The sequence below is a fragment of the Falco biarmicus genome, chromosome 2 (genome assembly GCF_023638135.1).
Source record: "Falco biarmicus isolate bFalBia1 chromosome 2, bFalBia1.pri, whole genome shotgun sequence".
Taxonomy (NCBI): Eukaryota; Metazoa; Chordata; class Aves; order Falconiformes; family Falconidae; genus Falco; species Falco biarmicus.
In genome coordinates, this window is record NC_079289.1 from 13,439,601 (window position 1) to 13,460,385 (window position 20,785).

The window sequence follows — 20,785 nt, forward strand, 5'->3', positions numbered from 1 at the left end:
AAGTCAATCTAGAAGCCACGCTCATGCCACCCACTGTCAGAAATAATAAGCTTTTGTGCCAGTCTGCCTACACAAATTCCAGACATCCATATGATGTTGTCCTGGAAAAGGTAGGCTTACTGCCCTTGTTACTGGTATTGGATTTATTGGCTCTTTGTGCTGGTTTTAGCTGAGATAGAGTTAATTTTCGTCATAGTACCTGGTATGGAGCTGTGTTTTGGATTTGTGCTGAGAACAATGTTGATAACACAGGGATGTTTTCATTATTACTGAGCAGTGCTTACACATAGCCAAGGCCTTTGCTGCTCCTCACACCATCCCACCAGTGAGTGGTCTGGGGGAGCATGAGGAGCTGGGAGGGGACACAAATGGGACAGCTGTCCCCCACTGACCAAAGGGATATCCCATACTGTATGGCATCATGTGCAGGAATAAAAACTGGGGGAAGAAGAAGGAAGGGGAAACGTTCAGGGTTATGGTGTTTGTATTTCCAAGTAACTGTTACACATGCTGGGGCCCTGCTGCCCTGGGATGGCTGAACACCTGCCTGCCCATGGGAAGTGGTGAATGAATTCCAGGTTTTCCTTTGCTTACATGTACAGCTTTTGCTTTACCTATTAAACTGTCTTTATCTCAGCCCACAAGTTTTCCGACTTTTAGTCTTCCAATTCTCTTCCCCATCCCAATGCAAGTGGCTGCGTGGGGCTTAGTTGCCGGCTGGGGTTAAACTGTGACACTCTTCAAGCTTAGAATTCCTGCACTGTGCTCCTTAGAGTAGACAAAGCCTTATTTCTCTCCATTAACTTCCCCACTTTTCAAAATATTTATAACTAGTTCAATAGTGCAACTCTTGCTCTTTTATTTGGCTATGGGGAGTTCAGGAGATCAGTTCCTTGCTGATTAGAATGACTGAATAAACACTCCAGCTTGAAGCAGGTGATTAATTCATATGGCACATTTCCTCTAGGAATTTATATATGGGCCATAGCCTCAGCAAGCAGTCAAAGGAGTTACACCACCTCATGGCACTTGAAGATATCAGTCCACCTGAAACCAGATCCTAATTCACAAGTCTCTGATAAATGGCTCTGCAAAGAGCAGGATAATTCTGATGTAAGGAAAAGTAGATTGTGGCAACTTTTCTAGGCTTGATGTTGTGTGACATGCACAAGTAATGCTATTCTATTACCTTCTAGAAGTTTTCTTCTACTAATTTCTTTGTAAATTAACCAAGAATCATTTAAAATGAAAGTTTTTCTTCCTTCAAGCTGTTAAAAAGTGATATGGGAATACAACAATGTTAGAATTTTCACACTGCTATGGACGCTTTGAGTTTTCATTAAAAAGCTGATGTTCTCAGTGCCTCCAGCCAAAATTCTAAACAACATTAAAGCAGCACTATTCATGTTGCTATAGGAAAGGCTGCTTCTGTATTTCCCTTTCCTACCCATTTCCAGGAGTTTATTCAGTTGCTGTAAATATTCATTTTGAGTTGAAACTTGGTATACAGTGCTATGTGTTGCCCTTAGAATGATGATTTTTTACATTGTGATAACACGTTTTTTAGCAAATAAATACTATTCCAATATGGGACACTTTGGCTGTTAGAGCTTCTACACCCATTGTCCCCCTCAGAACACAACATGCACAAGATTGGGTGAAGACTGCCATGCTTTCCCAAAACAGATGGAAAATTTCCTGTATTAAGTTATTGTAGAGACTTACTTGGAATGAAATTCCTCTCATATAACTTCAGCTGTGTAAAAATTAAGCATGTAGTTGAATTTCTATGAGTAGGTTCCCTCCAGAGCCAATGTCACCCCCTGGAGACATGTAGTCATTCATTGACTTTGTCTTATCTCTGGAGCTTGCTCCTCTCATCCTCCAAACCCCCTCACTTTCATTCCAGGACTGGCCATTAATTTGCTAGCCAGCAGTAACATTGTCTGCTCCAGGGCTTGCCTCTTTTCCATCACCCTGAATCATTCAACCAGAAATTTGATTCAAGGCTGGGTTTTTACACAAGTTTCATTATGCAGATCATCTTCAAAGGCACAAGCATAACTTGGTGTGGTTAGCACCAGCTAGCAACCAGATGCATGTAGCCATCCACCAGCTCATGTCCAAAGAATCCAAGCTAAAACTCCCCTTTGTATGTAAGCTAATAGTTATATATTTCCTGTTGCATGGTTATCATTCATTTCTTAGTTAATTACTTATATTCCAGGCAGACGTGCTCAGGCTCCAACGGACAGCAGCATACGGCATTTAGTTCATGCTATATATACTTTCTGAAATGTTTTGATAGGTCTTAGTTTGCACATCTTATGATACTACCTTTGTAGACATTTGTTAGTTACCTGATGGACTACAGGTTTGCTCATTTCTCTTTACTGCAATCAGTCACACTCCCAAGCTCCCCTCTGTTTCACTTGTACAGTCATGATAATTAGATGTCTGGTTTCCTTCCAGGCCTATAAAACACTGATTTAGCCTCACACCATGGACTATACAGGGAGCCTAGAAGATTAATTTAGACTAGCTGCTAAGTTTTTAGAATTCTACAGTTACCGTGAGTTAAATTCCAACTTCTTTTCATGCTGCTTACCTTACAACTGAGGAAAGCAGGTCTGTCCCATACAGATGAGGATTTTTACCGTTTGTCTTCCTTGTTCAGCAGACTTGGGGAATAGCTGGGTGGAAGGCTGCCCTGGAGCTTGATCCTGACTGGAAAAGGGTGTATGGTTACAGCATTTACTAACTTAAGCTAAGGATAAAGTCCTGTTCTACACCGTTTCCCCTTAGAATGTGTATGTACAGTGTCTTGAAGACAGATCTTGAGCATTTTATGAAATATCTGAAAATAAATTGTTTCTTTTCCTTAAAAACTCAATATAGTTAGTAATAAGTACTATTAAAAATGAATGTTTTTTCTAAGAAACTACAGTGCAAATAAACACTGCCGTGGGCAGGTTTACTTTTCATTTGTCTTTCAGAAAGAGCAAGATCATCCTCTCCCAAAATGCTGATAACCTCAGAGCTAAATTAGAGTGGCTTTATAAAGTAGTCTTGAAGTATGTTGGAGCCTACCTAACACTTTTTTTTTTTTTCAGAAACAATCTGGAGCAAAACAGGCTATGCTGAGCTGCGCTTTGAAATATGTGGAAGAAATTTATTCCTTTTTTTTTTTTTTCCTTTAAATAAAAGGAATCATTTTTGCTTTTCTTCAACACCTGAGGTTACAGTGAAAAAAACAGCTACAATTCATTTTATAGCTGGTTGAACAGAGAAGATATGAATAGAGTTTTTATTTTCCTCCATGTCATTAATGAAACACTAATGAAATTAATTCATGCCTTTCTAACAAGAATGTGTTGGATGTGTGAATCTGATCGTATTATTTTTCCAAAAAATTATTAATTGATTAATTTGATTTTTTTTTTTTTTTTACACTGTGTATGTGGTGTATGTGGGTGTATATCTTTATCAGGTAAGTTCTATCACAAAAGGTTTTCTTTGTAAAGAAGATACTTTTTAAAGAAACGACAGATCTCAGTTGATTCCAAAGTACCCCATGACCTGGAGGCATCATATTAAAGGCAAAATCCATCTTGCAACTTCATTGTACAGTTTTCCTCATAACTTGCAGCAAATTAATTGTGAGATTCATTATAGTGTTAGGTTTCATTTAATCTCACTTTCTTGTCTGAAAATTAAGCATCCAGTCTAATCTATTCATCTATGCTACCTCAGTCATTAACACAGATGGGCTAGTTCTACAGATTCAGTAGTGGGCTAGTTCAGCCCACCCTAAAGTAGGTAAGAAAAATTCAGGCTGAATTGTAACTCTTGGTCCTATGCCTCGGCTATGGCTGTATTTCATTCATCATTCACAATGTTACACCTCTAAACTGTGATCACTCTTCCGGGTATTCATAAACTTATTAGCTAAATGTAGAGTTAGTATAGCAAAGTCCTATCTTGGATCTGAATCCCCTGCAAATGTGCTGGGATGGACAAGTGTAGAGACAGACTGTCTTGAGAAAGTCCTGTTTGTGGGCCATTACATGTTTCTTCAGGGCTAGCTTTGATTCCCAGCTGCTGTCATGGGATTTCTAGTGTTCATCAAGACTTCTCTCCCACTTCACAAGCTGTCAAATACCTGCCCAGTTAGGGGAGATGTCACAGACACACATACACATGCTATAGCTTCAGCTGGCTCATTGTCAGTAGTAGCTGAAAATTATCCTACTTGTGGCTACGTGAAAGGTAATGAAGTTTAAAACAGCTGACTGCTGAAGAACGTTGGCAATGTTAAGCAGAGACCTGTCCATGAAAACCTGTGCAACACGATATAATTTTATATACCCCAGGTTTTATACTCTGTATGAAATTAGTGAGTTGCCTTTTCTATCAGCTTGTTATATATAAACATACATCTCGTATATATAATTACTGATCTGACTTTCTGAATTCAATCAGCAGACTGTTAACTGAATCAGAGGCAGCAGCAGGTATGGAGAGCAAAAGCGATATGTTTCCTTTGAACAAAAGTTGATATCTCCAGTCTTTATCTGAGCTAATTACCCCAGGCTTTTTGTAGGCGGTGAAGACAGATTGCCCATTTTATTGTTCAATTCATCTAATCCTGAAGGAGCCATAAAAACCCCCATATGAATCTCACTATGAATGCAACTGTTTCTCTGCTGACTACAAAGAGCTTAAGGCAATGAGCTCAGATGTAGATGTCTACATTGAATTTGTCTACTTTGGGTCAGATATAAACATTTCCAAAAATGCTTGTGTAGGGAATCTTGGTGAGTCAGAGTGAATGTCTCATATCTAAAAGGACACCGTAGGAGCCCTGGATCATTAGCTTTAGGCTGTGATAATACGCTATGAAGACTGTTGTATCAGTATCACATTAAGCTACACCTGTTCTTACCACTTCATAATCCCACAACTAGGCCAGGACATGCTTTCTTGCTCAAGGGACTATGCTCTGACCTAACCAGCAAACGTTTTTGATTTATGTAAGCAACAATAACATTGCGTTTTGTCTGTATCAATTCAGTTACACTGAACCCTATGAACAGCTGTTACAGGACAGCCAAAAGGAGAGTGTCCTGTGGTAGGAAGAAGACATGAGAGAGGTGATACATCTGTTATTGACCTTGTCCTGGTTTAACTCCAGCCAGCGACTAAGCCCCACACAGCCACTTGCTCACTCCCCCATGTGCTCGGATGGGGGGAGGATCGGAAGAGTAAAGGTCAGAAAACTTGTGGGCTGAGATAAAGACAGTTTAATAGGTAAAGCGAAAGCCATGCACGCAAAGCAAAACCAGGAATTCATTCACCACTTCCCACGGGCAGGCAGGTGCTCAGCCACCTCCAGGACAGCCGGGCTCCATCCTGCATAACAGGGACATGGGAAGACAAACACCATGACGAAAAATGTCCCCCCTTCTTTCTTCCCCAAGCTTAAATACCAAGAATGACATTCTATGGTATGGAATATCCCTTTGGCTAGTTCGGGTCAGCTGTCCTGGCTGTACCCCCTCCCAACTCCCTGTGCCCCCCCCAGCCCTCTCGCTGGCAGGGCTAAGAAACTGAAAAGTCCTTGACTGAGTATAAACATCACCCAGCAACAACCAAAAACATCAGTATGTTATCAGTGTTGTTCTCAGACCAAATCCAAAACACAGCACCACACGAGCTACTAGGAATAAAATTAACTCTGTCCCAGCTGAAACCAGGACAGCCATCAGAGATCTGTAGTACTGAAGCTGCAGTTTAGAGACGTAGCTCCTGGGAAACTCAGGCTCCTTTCCCTTAGCTGCTTAGTATTGCACTTCCCTTAGCATTGCATGCTTTTCAGATTTTTAAAGTTACATCTGTAACAGCCTATTTTATTTTGTTGGGTTTTTTTTTTAGCAGTCTGTGTTTGGTTTTAAGCTGTGTGCTCAAAAAAGCTCAGCTTTTTAAGCAGTAGATGTCATTTTGATGGAAATGCATATTTTTGCCATCCATTGTGAGGTGATGTCTACTGTGACCGTAAAGCTAAACTTCACTGGCTTGATAAATAGCTCATCTCTTGGCTGCTCAGCAGAAGGATGTTCTATAGCCCTTAAACTAGTAAACTGTGGGCTAAACAACTTTGAAAATGGTCATTTGTCTTTTCATTTTAATTTCTACATGAGATTATCTATCACTTTTTCAAGGAAAAATAAGCATGAAGGTGCCTGTCTAGCTAATTGTACCTAGCCTTTGGGCCAGCAATCGAACAGTTTGGTAGTCCTATGGTAAAGACTGATATGATCTGTGTCACTTTTGTTCTGATGTGCTTCACAAGCATCAGTTTGTGTAATCCAGGAAAAACATGTCAACACAGAGCATGGACTCTGCCAGAACAAACATCAATAAGTAGACTTCTTTTCCTTTTAATGAACTTTCCATGATTCTAACTGATGTCTTTTTTATCCAGATGCATAGCACAGTATTCAAATTAAAAATACTGTGGTGCTTCTTTATCTTTGATTTAACTAACAGGAAGGTTTGTTGTTGAATGTAGCGTAAGTTTTCCTTCTTCAGATGTTCATTGTGTCATTTAATAACACTACATCACAAAGAAGGATGCATAAAATATAAGCAAGAAGTAGGTAAAGATATATGTCGTGTGCCTGGTAAGTACTTTATAGCCTAGGGGGGAAAATTCTCGGCTGAGGTAAACAGAAGTAGCTCCTTGAAGTAAATACACTTACGCAGTGTACACTGACAGCCAGGCTCTGGGGTAGACAGGCAAGCACAACACGCTGTGGCAGGACGATTTTGTGCCAAGCAGATTTTTCATTTCACTTCCTCACAGAACCTTCCTCCACTTCTGCAGGCTGTAAATAATCTTCCACTCCCTTTCCCCAGCTATACCTAGAAATGCAACCTAAATCCTGGACAAAAATCCGTATTACAGAGAAAATATTTAAACAAGACAGGGGATATGTGTAACAAATATGAATGCCATGTCTGTCAGCAAGTGCAGCTCTCACTGACACTGCCCTAGGAAGCAATGGAAATATATAGGGTAAAGAAAACTTCCTGGATGACTTCTTTCTACCCATTGCGCCTTCTGCTCTTAAGAAGCACCCGCAAATCAGGGTGAGCTTTTGGTGTATCCAGTGCTGAGCAAAGGTTTTTCATGCAGAGGTGCCTGTGTCAGACTCTGAATGACAGCAGCCAAGGTGTTTACTGGAAAAAGTCTAAATCCTGAACACTGATGTCACTGTCAGGTGAAGTGCTCCTGAGGAAGGTTTATTTTCTTCCATTGACTGCACAGGGAGCTCTGAATGATTATTTAGGATGTAGGCAATGTAGATATCCAAAGGGGATGGGGCAAGTCCTATCCTCTGTCTCTGGTTTATCAGTCGTGTAACCTACACAAGTTATCTATGAGCACCTTCATAAGATGTTGTTCATGAAATAAATGCATCAGAAACAGGTCTGCACCACTTTCTCTCTTTTGCTCTGTGAGTGGTAATTTGCTGGGAAAGCACCTCAAGCTCCAAAGATCTGGCAGGGGCACAAAGCTACTGCCTCTGGCTGCCTACCTACTGCCCAACCACCTTCTTGGCTGAAATAAACCCCTTGGTTTTGAACTATCTGTGCATAAGTAAGTGCAAACATAAAATCCCATGTGCAGTACTGTGGGTCGAGAGTCGGGATTTCAGCTACTGAAGGGTTAATGTCATATTTGCTGCCAAGTTCCCCGTGACTGTCCTTTTCCTGCTCTGTGACAGCGTGCATGCAGTGCAGTTAGCAGGGTCAGCACTCAGACATTGATCTTGGGTGGTGGCACACGTCAGCAAGGGATGTCTGACCCCAGAGGTTGACTCAGCGTGCTTTCTGGGTCCCAAGCTTCCTCATGGGAATGGGGGAGAAGCCAGGGCTGTCGAAAAGCAAGTCAGACTCCTCTGTCCAGCAGCTACATCCTTCCAGCATATTCAGAGAAGTTAAGCTGTACTACACTGTATTTGGCGACTTAGAAAAATATCAGATTCACCTCTGAGTTTCAGTAGGTGCACAGTGGGGTTTTATAACCTCTTGACCTTCTAACCAAATTTTCTTAGACATACTTGCCAATCCTAGTTAACCTTTTATCAGTGAATTGTAATGTGACAGGCCTCATTACTCTTGAACATATGAAACTTTGCTTAGTGGCACGTGATGGACTGAAGGTCTGTCATTCAAATGTAAGCACCCTTTGGCACCAGAAAGAAATAATTGGGGGTGGGTGAGTGGGGGGGAACAGCAAGGATTATTCATTTTTTCAGTGTGTGATTTTAAAAAAGACCTATTCCTAGTTCTAATGGTTGTTATTAACAACTAAAGCAGCAGCAAAAGGAGTGGTTAAAATGTTATCAGATCTGTTCTGCAATCTGCTGTTGCATGCCTTGCTAATTTTAATGTATTAAACATAACAATATGCCATATCTAATCCAAAATAATAAAAAGAGGCATCTATGTTGTGTCTGTCTGTAACGGGTGGGCTTGCCTCTCTCACAAGAAATTGGCTAGCTTCCGTCATCCAGAATTTGTCATGATCAAAGCACATTTTGCAAAGAATGCAGAGGATGATTTTGCTTAAAAATCAGCTGCCGAAACAAACATCTAAGCATTCATTTATTTCTCATATGGCAGCATTAAAATAATTGGCAGTACTGCAGTGAGCTTAACAGTAAAATGTATTTGTGCTTCATGCCACAACAGAATGATTTTAGTATGGCCTAGCACAACTTGAATGCCAATAAGGTACTGGGAGCTATGAAACATAACCACCACACTGTATTTGAGGTTTAGGATTTACTCAACTTACTACAAAATCAATAATGGGATCGTTTGTAACAAAATCTGTTTGCTGAGAAGGAATGTCAGTGCAGGTATTCATCACAGGAACGGGATGCAGACAGTACAGTGCCAAAGCCAGGATACAAATGAAGGTCTTTCACAATACACTGGCTAATAGCTGGCAGTTTCAGAAGTCTTGGAGACTAGAAGGATCTTAATGGGACTGAGTGGATGGGAAGATGTTATGGAGTGTAAACATCCACAAAACCATTGAGTTATTTTTGAACTCTCATTTCCCAAGACTAGCTGGAGATGACAGTACCCTGTCATTTCAGTGTTTCTTTGTTTCTCTTGTGAATACTATTTTCTGGCTAAGTGAAGCCACTGACAGTAAAAGCCCTCAGTTTTCATCCCAAAATCTGTTCTGGCTCATGGCAGAAATGGAGTTTTATATCCTTTTTACAGTTCATTAAATTTTTCATTTGTATTTTTCCTTCTCTGCCTTAATTGTGTCTCAGCTCATAGTGCCTCCAAAACAGAATGCAGAGCCAAAAGTATCAGTGTTCAAAACACAGCTGTGGTTTCCAAGGGAAGGATGATACAGCTATGTCACCCAAATCACTGTTTTTGAAATATCTAGTATTGTTTTTGAAAGAGCTAAAGGTGCTGCCTTCTCAGGCTGGGTACCTCAAAATGGAAGTACCTCAGTTCGGCAGGTCACAAGCCTTGGTCTTCAATCATCTTCTTTAATGGATGGATCTTGTTTGTAACATATAGGCCTTTACCATGTAGCAAGACTTACCTAAAATTATTTTTTTAGAGGTTTTTTTTGGCGTTAGAATTCTTTTTCTTTTCCCTTTGAATGTCCGTTCTGTTTCTAGGCATATTCAGTGAAAGTGTATCTTTAGAAGTGTCTAGACAAAATGACTGTAAAAATGTTCTTCATCCGATCTGAACACATAATCATTCTTGTAGGAAACAGATTCCTCTCACTCTTCTGGCTCAGTGTTTGTATGCATAAGCAATTTCAGTGATATGGATCAAGCAATGTCACACATTGCTTCAAGGTAGGGACTGGGTTGCCTTCCTCTAGCCTCAGCTTGTGGCCCTGCATGTGTGAAATGGGGAAGAAGACTTCCCACTTTGCTATGGTTTACTGTCCAAAGGTGTATTGTGTTGGTAGAGCTTCTGTCATCTCCACCAGACCAAACTGCACCATTTTCCCTGTTCTGATCTCTTCTGTATCTAGCTTTGAGCTAGGTCTCCTAATCTATATGTATGAGAGCTGCAAGTGATCAGGCCATCTTCTGTTCATCTTCTACACTCCTTTGATGCTGCTGGGCTTGTGTTTTCAGTGGGAATCAGCACAGACCAAGCTGAAGCTTCTAATAGGACGTTTGGATGTGGCATCTACCTTTGACTGTTTTTTTTCTGTGTGGAGCCAGAATCTGGCAGTTCTGAAGAGTAGGGACTAAACTACTCACAACAATGTTGATTTTAAAGGCCATTGTATGTGGTCTGAGTATGGCTCCAAGAGGATTTATGGCTCCCAGAAGAACCTAGAAAAAAAGGTAGAGGGCGAAGTTCAGCATAGGCGAAAAGCTGAATATCTTAAAAATCTGAAACTCGTAGTCTTGTCTCAGGATCAACATTAACATTCAGGACTTGCAATATAATGTTGGAATTATATAGAGGTAAATGATTCAGTGTATTTAGGTTTAACAGAAAATGCTGCAGATTCAGAATCTGCTTGAAAGACAGCAGGAGGAAAAGTGACTGGTGATAAGTTGTCCTGCTTTCTTAGGGAGAATTGAAACAGGTGGTTTGATTTCTGCGGTTCAAGAAAAAGTTTTGAAGGATGCTGCTGGAGGGACAGCAGTGTATTAAGTCTATACTTATACCAGTGTATTAAGTACTGTCCTGGTTTCAGCTGGGATGGAGTTAACTTTCTTCTTCGTAGCTAGTTCAGTGCTGTGTTTTGGCTCTGATGTGAGAGCAATATTGATAACCTCAGGAACGCTATTAGTTATTGCTGGGTAATGTTTATACTAAGTCAAGGACGTTTTGGTTTCTTGGGCCCTGCCAGCCAGAGGGCTGTAGGGGCACAAGAGACTGGGAAGGGACACAGCCAGGTCAGCTCACCTGAACCAGCCAAAGAGACGTTCCATACCATGGGACGTCATGCTTGGTATTAAAACTTGGGGGGTTAGCTGGGGGGGGTCGTTGCTCAGGGACTGGCTGGGCATCGGTCAGTGGGTGGTGAGCAGTTGTACTGTGCATCACTTGTTTTTCCTTTTCCCTCTTCCTTTGGATTTTATCCTTTCCCCCCACCTTTCCATCATAATTATTGTTATTGTTTTTATTGTTGTTCTTACCTTTTTATTCTGTTTAAATTATTAAATTGTTCTTATCTCAACCCTCAGGTTTTTACATTACTTTCCAATTCTCCTCCCCACCCGTCTGGATTGGGGGGGGAGTGAGCAAGTGGCTGCGTGGTGCCTGGTTGCCGGCTGGGGTTAAGGCACGACAAGTACCAGTTAACCTTGACCACGTATCTTGAAACAACAACTACAGCTGCAGCACCTGGTATCCGCCATTATCGCTGCAAGTTAGTTGGCACAAAAGGACAGAAATTTTTACAATGAATGCCTACTGCTATGAAACACAGTGCTATCAGTGTTCTTCAGCAATGAAAACTCAACAGTGTGTTCACATCACAAATAAGGACAAAGTCTCTAACATCTCTTTTATACAGCACAGCCCGCATCTGTCTGACAGTAGTGGCTCAAACCTACAAAATTAAAATAGCAGCTAGGAAGTTCTTAAATGTTTAAGGTGTGAGTGGAAACAGCCAATTCAGAAGATAAAAATGTGTGAAACAAATCATTCTAAACCAGTGCCTGAGTAATGACAATTCTGTCAGCACAAATGAAAGTAAGAGTTTAAACTTTGCTGTTATGAGAAAGGATTAGAGGTTTTTACAACATTAAGTTTTTCTGTTCCTTTGCAGGATCTGATACCAAATAAATGAATCTCGGTGTAATGAGCCAAATCTGCCACGGATTTTAGTGAGTGACTCTAATAAGGTGGCAGATGGTGTAAATCAGTGCAAAATTTGGCAGTAGGTGTTAACTGGAATCTGTGATGTTTTCAGGGACTCATATGCATGCAACCCATAAGTTCCATCTGAAATCAACATTTTTCTTGTGCTTGGGTGAAAGCATGAGCTTAATTTAGCCTCTCAGACTATTCCTTCCATTTAAGTTGTCATTAGTCTTCATTCTGATTTAGAAGAAAGGGTACACTAAGAAGTCAGTTGGAAGACAGAAACTAATGACAGCCAGCCATTAAAACAGATGTTTGGCAATTTAGAGAAAAACCTCCTTGGACAAAAAGCTGACTGCTGCTGCATAGTAAGGCAGTTTTCCCAGATCTTCACTTATAGGATCATTTCAGAGGAGAGTTTGGCAAAAGGGATCAAGTCAGCTCAGAGAAGCATTCTCCGATTGTTTGGCACATGTTGGAGGAATGAAGTCCAGGAAAGAAGACTCTGACTAAGCACAGCTAAATACTGCTCAGCACTGTGGGGAGTAAGGTCAAGGACAACATGTGATACTTACAGTTTTTCTTGTTCTTTCTTTATACTGTTGATCTGTCTTTAGGAACAATTTATCACTTTTGCAAATCATCTTGTGATTTTATGTACTGGTTTTATATACTGATTATGACTTACCAAAGAAATATTTTCTAGAAGTATTGTTCTCCTTTTTTACTCTGTTCCTTCACGTTAATTTTATGTCGAAATTTAATATGGTCAGGGACAGTGCAGAGCTGTATATTCCCAGAAGAGCTCAAGTACCTTGCAAGTTTACTTAGGCACTCTCTTCCTTGAGTGCAATATGATCCTTCCTCTTTCCTGGCATGGGTTGTAACCATTATCCTGTGTCTTCTGTATTTGTGGTGTTTTGTCTGGGGCATTTTATAGCTACCAGATAGCAATATAATTGCTATGTTTCAAGTGCAGATTCTGAAATTCATTTGGTTCATGAAAGAATAGACAAGTAGTGAAATATTTCTCATCTATTCTTTGCTATGCATTAAAGTAAGGAACTATATGCCCTTGAATGACTGGTGTACTAAGGTGAGGACCTTTTTTTCATATAAAATCATTAGAGGAACAGTGACCAGGCATGCAATAAGAAGAGTTATTTGATAGTGAATACACATATTTACTTTTTGATTGGATAGTGATCCAAATTTATTTATCTCTTTCTCTTAATTTTATGTAGATAAAGTGAAAATATTAGGATCCTAAACACTCTACGTAGACCTTTAGCCCTTAATGGGAGACAAGCACCTCCAGCCAACAATGCATAGAGAAACAGAAAAGATCTCAAGGTGTCATCTCGTATATCATCTTGCAGTCCTTTCCACTACCTCTAGTTGATTATTTCTTGCTACTTGCAAGATTTTATGTTTGGCCGTGTTGAATATTTTCATGTTTTTCTAGTTCATGTTTTCAAGTTATGAAGAAATCTGTTCTCCAAGGTATTAGTAGTTATCTACTGCCCATGCCCTGACACACAGGGCTTATCATCCTCTGTGAACTTAATAAAACCTGTGCTCTACCACTGAGGTTATGGTTGAGCCGATGGATGAGGAGCACCACACCCAGAACCTGCAGGACCTGAGGTCCTTCTTAGTCTTTCCATACAACATACAATGACTGCTAATCACTCTCTGTGCCAGTTTTCTGACTAGTTTTATATCCAGGCAACAACATCTCATCCACAGCTTAGAAAGGCTGAAGCATCATCCTGTAAGCCTGTCTGTCCTTTTTGCTGTTGACTGTATAGAGAAATAGCTAAATTCCTAAGACCACAGTAAAAGCTTTTAGATTTAGCGGGGGAAATGCCATGCTTTGTAACCACAGTGTAATGCAGTTTTATGTGAGGTCTTAAGTTTTGTATGACTCCAAGGACTTTCCTATTTCTTTCCCCATAATCTGACTTTTTTAGTTGGTTTTTTTTGTTGTTGTTTTGGGGCCGCTGGTTTTTTTTTTTTTCTAGTTTGTTGTTATTTTTTTAATTTTAAAAAAACCTTCCACTTTGATATCAGGGAAAGTATTAATGTCTGGAAACATGAGGAGGTTTCCTTTTCCAGCTTCACTGTCACAAATTCATTATTTAGTTCGAGCAATGGAAATATCTGATATAGGGAATCAGGGACAAATCCTTTAGCCTTCTGCATCTCATGGAAAATTGCACTATTAAGTGAAACTTAACACTTTCACATTACTTATAATATTAAAAACATTTTGGCTAAGATTATTTCTACTTGTTTTGAGATAACTGAATAATCTCAAAGGTAATTTAAAATTTCTGTGACTTTTGTCATTCTCTAGAGGTGCTTAAAGGTCACTAGAAGAAGCATAAAGCAATAAATTCCCAGTCTTCAGGCACCCCCAATATCAAAGGCGTTAGTAAAGCAATTATGACAAAGGGCTTCTGTTAAAGGTTTGGTATTGTTTCAAGTAATTATGTTCAATTTCCCTTGGAATAACTCAGTCAAAATGCAGAAGTTTTTATTTATAATATCTGTTACCATGACAAACACTGGTTCAATCCAAAAATCTCTAGACCAAGTCAAAGCAGGAAAAAATATTTGCCTCTTGTTTTTTTCCTGGAGCCATGGAAATAATTTTATGATTATGTTAAAATGTTTAGAAAGTAACCTTAAATTCAGTATGCAAAACCAAAAATCTTCATGCATTGAATTAGCAAAAAACCGCCCCCCCACCCTATACCCCCACTGCCCCCAAAGCTCCAAAGTACCAGGTAATATCAATATATTTGAAAGACAAAAAAGAAAAAGAAAAAAAACCCCAAAACCAGGTGATGTACATCACTCTTTAAAAATGGTTAGTGATAACTGAGTGATGAAGGAAGTATGAGGGCAACACCAAAGAGGTGGTTTGATAAACAGTATGTTGTTGTTTCTTGGATCTGGGCCATGCTTCAGTCAGGGCAATACACCACAGGCAACTGATGGATTTATTCCATTAATAGCTCTGGCTGCACCCCCCTGGATGAGACAACTGAGAAGTGTTTCTGATCTTTTCTGTTATTATTGATAAAGTCTCATTTACACAAGTGTGTCCTGTAAGAAAAAAAAGTTATCCTGAAAATGAATCACACTTAAAGATTACCAGCGATAGACTCCAGCCAAACTAATTTAGTGCCTACAGCTTAAGTGTTTGGGCTGAAATGTTTTAAGGTAAAATACTTTGGGAAAACCTAGTGGCTCTCTGAGTTTTCAGCTGTGAAAGCCTAGACTTTATACTGCCTCTTTTGATGGGAGGAGCTGTCATTTGCTGCATATTAACACCACCAAATAATTTCTCATGTGATGTTTCCTATTCAGTTCCTGGTTGCATGTAGGCTGTGTCTTGACTACATCTGGTTCTGCCTTTATAACTCTTTGTATCCCCTAAATGGAGAGCTAAGGATTGCCCTTCTGCTGTGAAGTCTAAGGCCAGTGAAAAGCTAAGGTGACTGGATGCCTCAGTCCCTCCTGTCCCTCCTGGATGCCTCAGGGGAGGAGCTGTGCTGGAAGCACACTAGGAACAAAAATGTTGTGGGATTTCAGTGGTCTTGCTGATGTAGCTGTGGTCATTACTGGTTGCTAGAGGTTCAAGAGTTTAGGGATCTGCTCTAACTTATGCTGAGAGTTTGACTGTTGTTAACTCTATGGATGGAAGGGAAGGAATACAGCCAAAGTTGTTTTTACAGTCTTTGAGCTTGATGTTTCTGTTAAATTCCACCATGGCTTTCCGAAAGGATTGGTTGCCTTTACTGTACTGGTCTAATTTTTACACCCTTTTTCTAGTTGCTGTATCTTGTAATCTGGTTTATAAAGGGGAGTGGCAAACAGAAAAAATGGTTTAATTTAGGCTTTTTAGTGTTCCTGATGCCAACTGAGAATCAGTAAAAAGGCTGAGACTTCAAAGTCATCACCACATTGAGTAGAAGGTTCTTCTCTTTCTGCTGTTCTTTTTTAAGTGGGAGAAAGACTGAGCCATAGTACACGTGTATATTGCACCTTCTGTAGGTCTAAACCGCTGTTATTTATGGAGATCATTCCTCATGTCTGGTTCTCTTGGAAGTCTTATTTGACCTGCCTATCATCAGAGATGCTTCTTCTTGACAAATACACATTAGGGGATTAATCAAACATTATTGAGCTGTCACTGCTTGCAGGTAGTTTGGGAGACCTCCCCTACCAGATTAGCTCTTCTCTTGCCTTTGGATATTTTAATAGATTCTTGTATTAGAATTGAACTTGGGTCAGTAGTTACAAAACCTGCAAATTGGAGCTGCAGTTCTCTCAGCAAATCAGTCGGTTTTGGCAGCTGCCTTCTGTTGGGCAGCTTACAATACCTATTTAATCATTAATCTGGGAAGAGAAAACTGACGTCCCTAAGAGTGTCAGATGCATTCTCATGTAGGCACCATGGAGAATGAGAAAGCTGGGAGAGCGAGACGAGGAGTCTCCATAGTGCTTTTGTATTAGGCACCTAGCACCAAAGCTGCGTGTTCAAATTTACATTTGGAACAGCTGGGCACTGACACTCTAAGGCCTAAGGATTTGGCCCTAGCCTGGTGAGGACTGTGCTTGGCAGGGCTTTTGGTGGAAGACATGAAATGGATCACCCACTGTGATTTTGCTGTCAGTTCTTATCATTGCCTTTACCTTTGCTGAGCTCCGGGCATCTACGTCCCTCTGCAACATCTGAATCATTAAAATTGCTGTCAGAAAGAGCTTGAGCTCCTTATTAATGAGCACGTAGTCAGATGCTATGTTTCCTCTCCCACACTACCTTGCATGAGGTAACCACTGGAATCTCACTGGCTTCAAGTATCCCATGCAAAAACTGTTTTTATCATGCCAGGTACTTAATCATTTTCCCTGGATGCCTCCCAAAACCTCAACCAATAAATGGCCTATCCTTCCCTCTCCCAAAAACTTCCATAAAGTTTCTAGTCTCCTCCTGCAAACTTAAAACTGCAGTGTCTGAGATGTTCTGCAGAGGACTGCATGTGAGCTTTCTTATAATGCCAGCCTTAGCCCTCACTGCAGGGGTTAGGTGCTACTGTCAGGTTTACTAGCACAGACACAACTGAATTCCCTCATTTCCACCAGTTCAGGACATAATCTGAAGCTGAAGGTCTCTGTATCTCCCTGAGCTTGTAATTCTGATGAGCACAGACACTTGAAACTTTCACAACTGTGGAAAAAGAATAACAAGGTATCACTAGATAAACCCCCCTGTCTTTGGGACAAGAGGATTTTATACGCTGATTGCTAGGGAAATCATCTGTCACATCTCTCTAAGTCTCTTTCTGCAGCTGACCCACTTTCATGGAGGACCTTTTGCTTAGGGATTTCAGTCCACACTGGAGTTTGAAGCCAAGGCATTGGAAACAGCAAGATTTATTCCTTCTAAATTTGCATGCTAAGTTTCTGTATAATGCTTTACTGCAATATGCCATAGAAGTATATCCATCAAAAATACCTCTAGAAGAAGCTGATCACCTTCATAAACACCTATACAGTTTCTGTTTTTCCCAAGATTAGAAATTTAGTTAGCACCCCTCAAAAAAAGAAATGTGTAGGTAACAAATTATGTGCTTGAAAGGTATTTATTCACAGGACTACACATATATGAACATTGTATGTATGTGTGTATAAGCCTATAACCCTATATTTCTGTGGTATTACATATATATATGCACACACACACACAAACACTTTTAAAATTATATAAAAGGCATGAATTATATATAAATTATATAAAATTATATAAAAATTTATATATATATTATTTATATATAATTATATATAATTATATAAAATTATATATAAAATTATATAAAAATGAAGCACCTCCCTCCTCTAAACGGCCCATTACACGAAATGGGCTTTTACATAGCAAGATCCCACGTGCTCACTCCTGAAAAAAATCAAAATGTATACTAAAATTTGTTGAGACCTGAATTCCTGATGTATAAATTTAATCAGTGACTTCAGTTTCAGTTATTACTTTTACATTCAAATAAGTGTTCATGATGTTGTGCAGTGTATGACTCTTCTTTGTGAAAATCTTCTCAGAACTAAGACAAGCTAGTTCCTGGAAGTTAGAAAACAAACGAAACCCCCAAACCCCCACAGCAGTTCTGCTGTAGGTATTTATGCAGTATTTAAGATGCAAATGGTTGGGAAACCAGTGGGTCTTAAGGAAAAGGTAATATAACTTCTGTGTGAAAGCTGAGGTCCTTTGGCAATGGCTGGAACTATCCATAGCCTCAGTCAAGGGTGATATTTATAGCACACAGGTGAGTTTTGCATTATCATGGCATGCTTTCACTCCTGTGAGTCTTACTGGTTCACAGCTAAATGCAGTGTGATAGGACCACTCTGTAAAATCAGGGGTCTCCCTTTGCGTGTTTTCCTGTCCATGGTTTCAAGAGATGTTTCCAACCAGAAAGCCTGAAAAGTTATCTAACTGCTCTCAGCACCTCGTCTTTTTGCCTATGCTCTCAGGAAACCCGCTTAGCTGTCCCCACACAGCTTTCACGTGTTTCATTAAGTGCACACTTTAACTGCGGCTAATGTAGTAAATCCAGCACCTGATTTGCACCTTTGTGACAGCAGTCACTGTGCTCTGTACAACAGCTACAGGTAACACTAGAGTATGCTTCACCTTGTGTGTTTTTATAAAAGCACCTGATCTGTATTTAAAACAAAGGATTATGTTTCTGGACTGTTTTTTCTGCATGAAATAGGTACAAAGAACCTGTTGTTTGCCTGCTTGATTAGCCACTGTTTGACCATTAAGCAACTATTGAAAAAATATCGGTGCTCTCCTAATGCAGTTATACAAATGGTCTGAACTGTAGATACATAACAGAATAGATGTTGGTAGGCCATCATAGAACCAGAAATTATGTATTTTTAGATTTAACATGTTGGTCTGATTCCAAGGCAGCTGATTCCTTTTTGATTATTAAACAAGAAAAGAGCAATTGTTTGGCCCAGCCTTTTGTTTGGTGTTCATGCAGCATGTCGCACAACAGGATGCTGGCCCTTCAAAAAGCAATGATTGATCATAACTCCATCTCTATGCCTGTAATGGGTTTAAGCAGTAATTGCTGCATCAATGCCAAAAGATTTACAAAGGTCAAAATCAAAAGGGAGAGAAGACCCTTGTCTCTGTCCCTGCCACCAGGAGAGTAATTGTTATCCGTAGTTCCAATAATGCCAAAAGCGCTGAGCTTGTATCTTTGGTTCTGCCTTAAAAACTTGATTATGTTTCACTGGTATGAATGCCTCGCTGGCAGGTGCTGCATGCTGATGACAGTCATTTTTCTTCCCACTTGATGTTGACCATCGCAGCTGTCCTTGTAAAAAAAGCCCCACAACCTCATTATAGTTTCAGCAATGTTCTTGCTGAACAACAAAAGGTGCTGAAAGGGACATGCCTTCTCTGATATTCTAGCAGTGGTGGATGGCAGATAGTGGTGCAACAGAACAGTTGCACTTGGTTGAATTGCATTCTGTGACCCTGAGGAGGCAGAGAGACCATGTTGGTTTGGAGGCAAGGAGGCCCGAAGATGTTTTGTTGACATGGAAGTGATTACCAGGGATGCTGGCAGTGTTACTGTCCTTTTCAGTTCATGACTGTTTGACTGTGCCGCAAATGCTCTGACCAGCACTGGCTGGTCAGCAGTGGAGTGGCCACGACACAGGGGATGGGTTAGAGGCTGATGGTGATAAGAAACATGCTGATACTTACTCTTGGCTTCCTTCATGTCTGTGGCTTGCCGTGCATCCCTGTTGCCTTGTGAGCCCTTGTAAATGTCATCTTCTCTGTTCTTACCAACACATCTGCTTTGTATGGGTGGGAGCATGTCCTCCCCCATTCCCATTGATTTTGACATATGTAGGGAAGAGTATCTTAGAATGCACCTGGAATGGCCTCGATCCTTCTTCTCACTTCAAAGGTGTCAAAGCAATACAACTTCCTTTGTTTCTAGAAAGCCACTCCTGTGTTCTGTCGGTGAAGCTATACAATCAAGCCAATCTGATTAACTGCGTACTAATTTTATCAATTTTTCTGGTTAAAATACCCACCAGCTGTGAAGTTTAAAATAGATACAAGTGAATTCACACATGAGCAGTAAATTCTGTGAAGACTGGTTCAGTCTAACCAAGGACTTTGTCTCCAAAAAAATATTGCAAAGATTTTTGTTTGTGGAAGATTTCAAGAGACTGCAGAAGTAGGAAGGGATCCCCTGCACCCCCACCTCAGGCCCAGAAGACCTATAGGCAAGCTCAGGTTGTGGGGAGATGTGTAAGATCAAGTGAAGAATAGCTGTGGGGTTTAAAGTAGCCAGACAGTTTGAGGGAGGGTTCTTCTCATGAGAAACAAATTTCAAAAAGCTCTTGCAGTTCAATCTCTTTTTCAGACTTGTTCCTAAAAGTTGACAGAATTACAGATGGGTGGCTGCTCACTGAAACATGTTTCCACCCCCAAGGTAAAACCATATTTGTCTGAATGCATTTCTAACTCACTGGGTTTATTAGATAAGTTGCCTTAGTGTAACTAAAGCAATTGGGTTACACATTGCATATCCTTAGATACTCAAACCAGCTTAAAATTATGTTTACATTGACTTCAAAGTGTTAGTTTCAGCTCAATGGATAAAAAGGAAGTTTTAACTAGTGTGAGTAACTCTCTATTAGATGCTTACATGCTTATAACCAGGTCAAAAATACATTGAATCAGTTACTCTGCTGCAGGTTGCAGGCTACGAAAGCCTCCCTTAATCCTTAGGATTCATCACCACTGAGGTTTGAAGGCTTTGAATCAGACCAGACAGTGCCT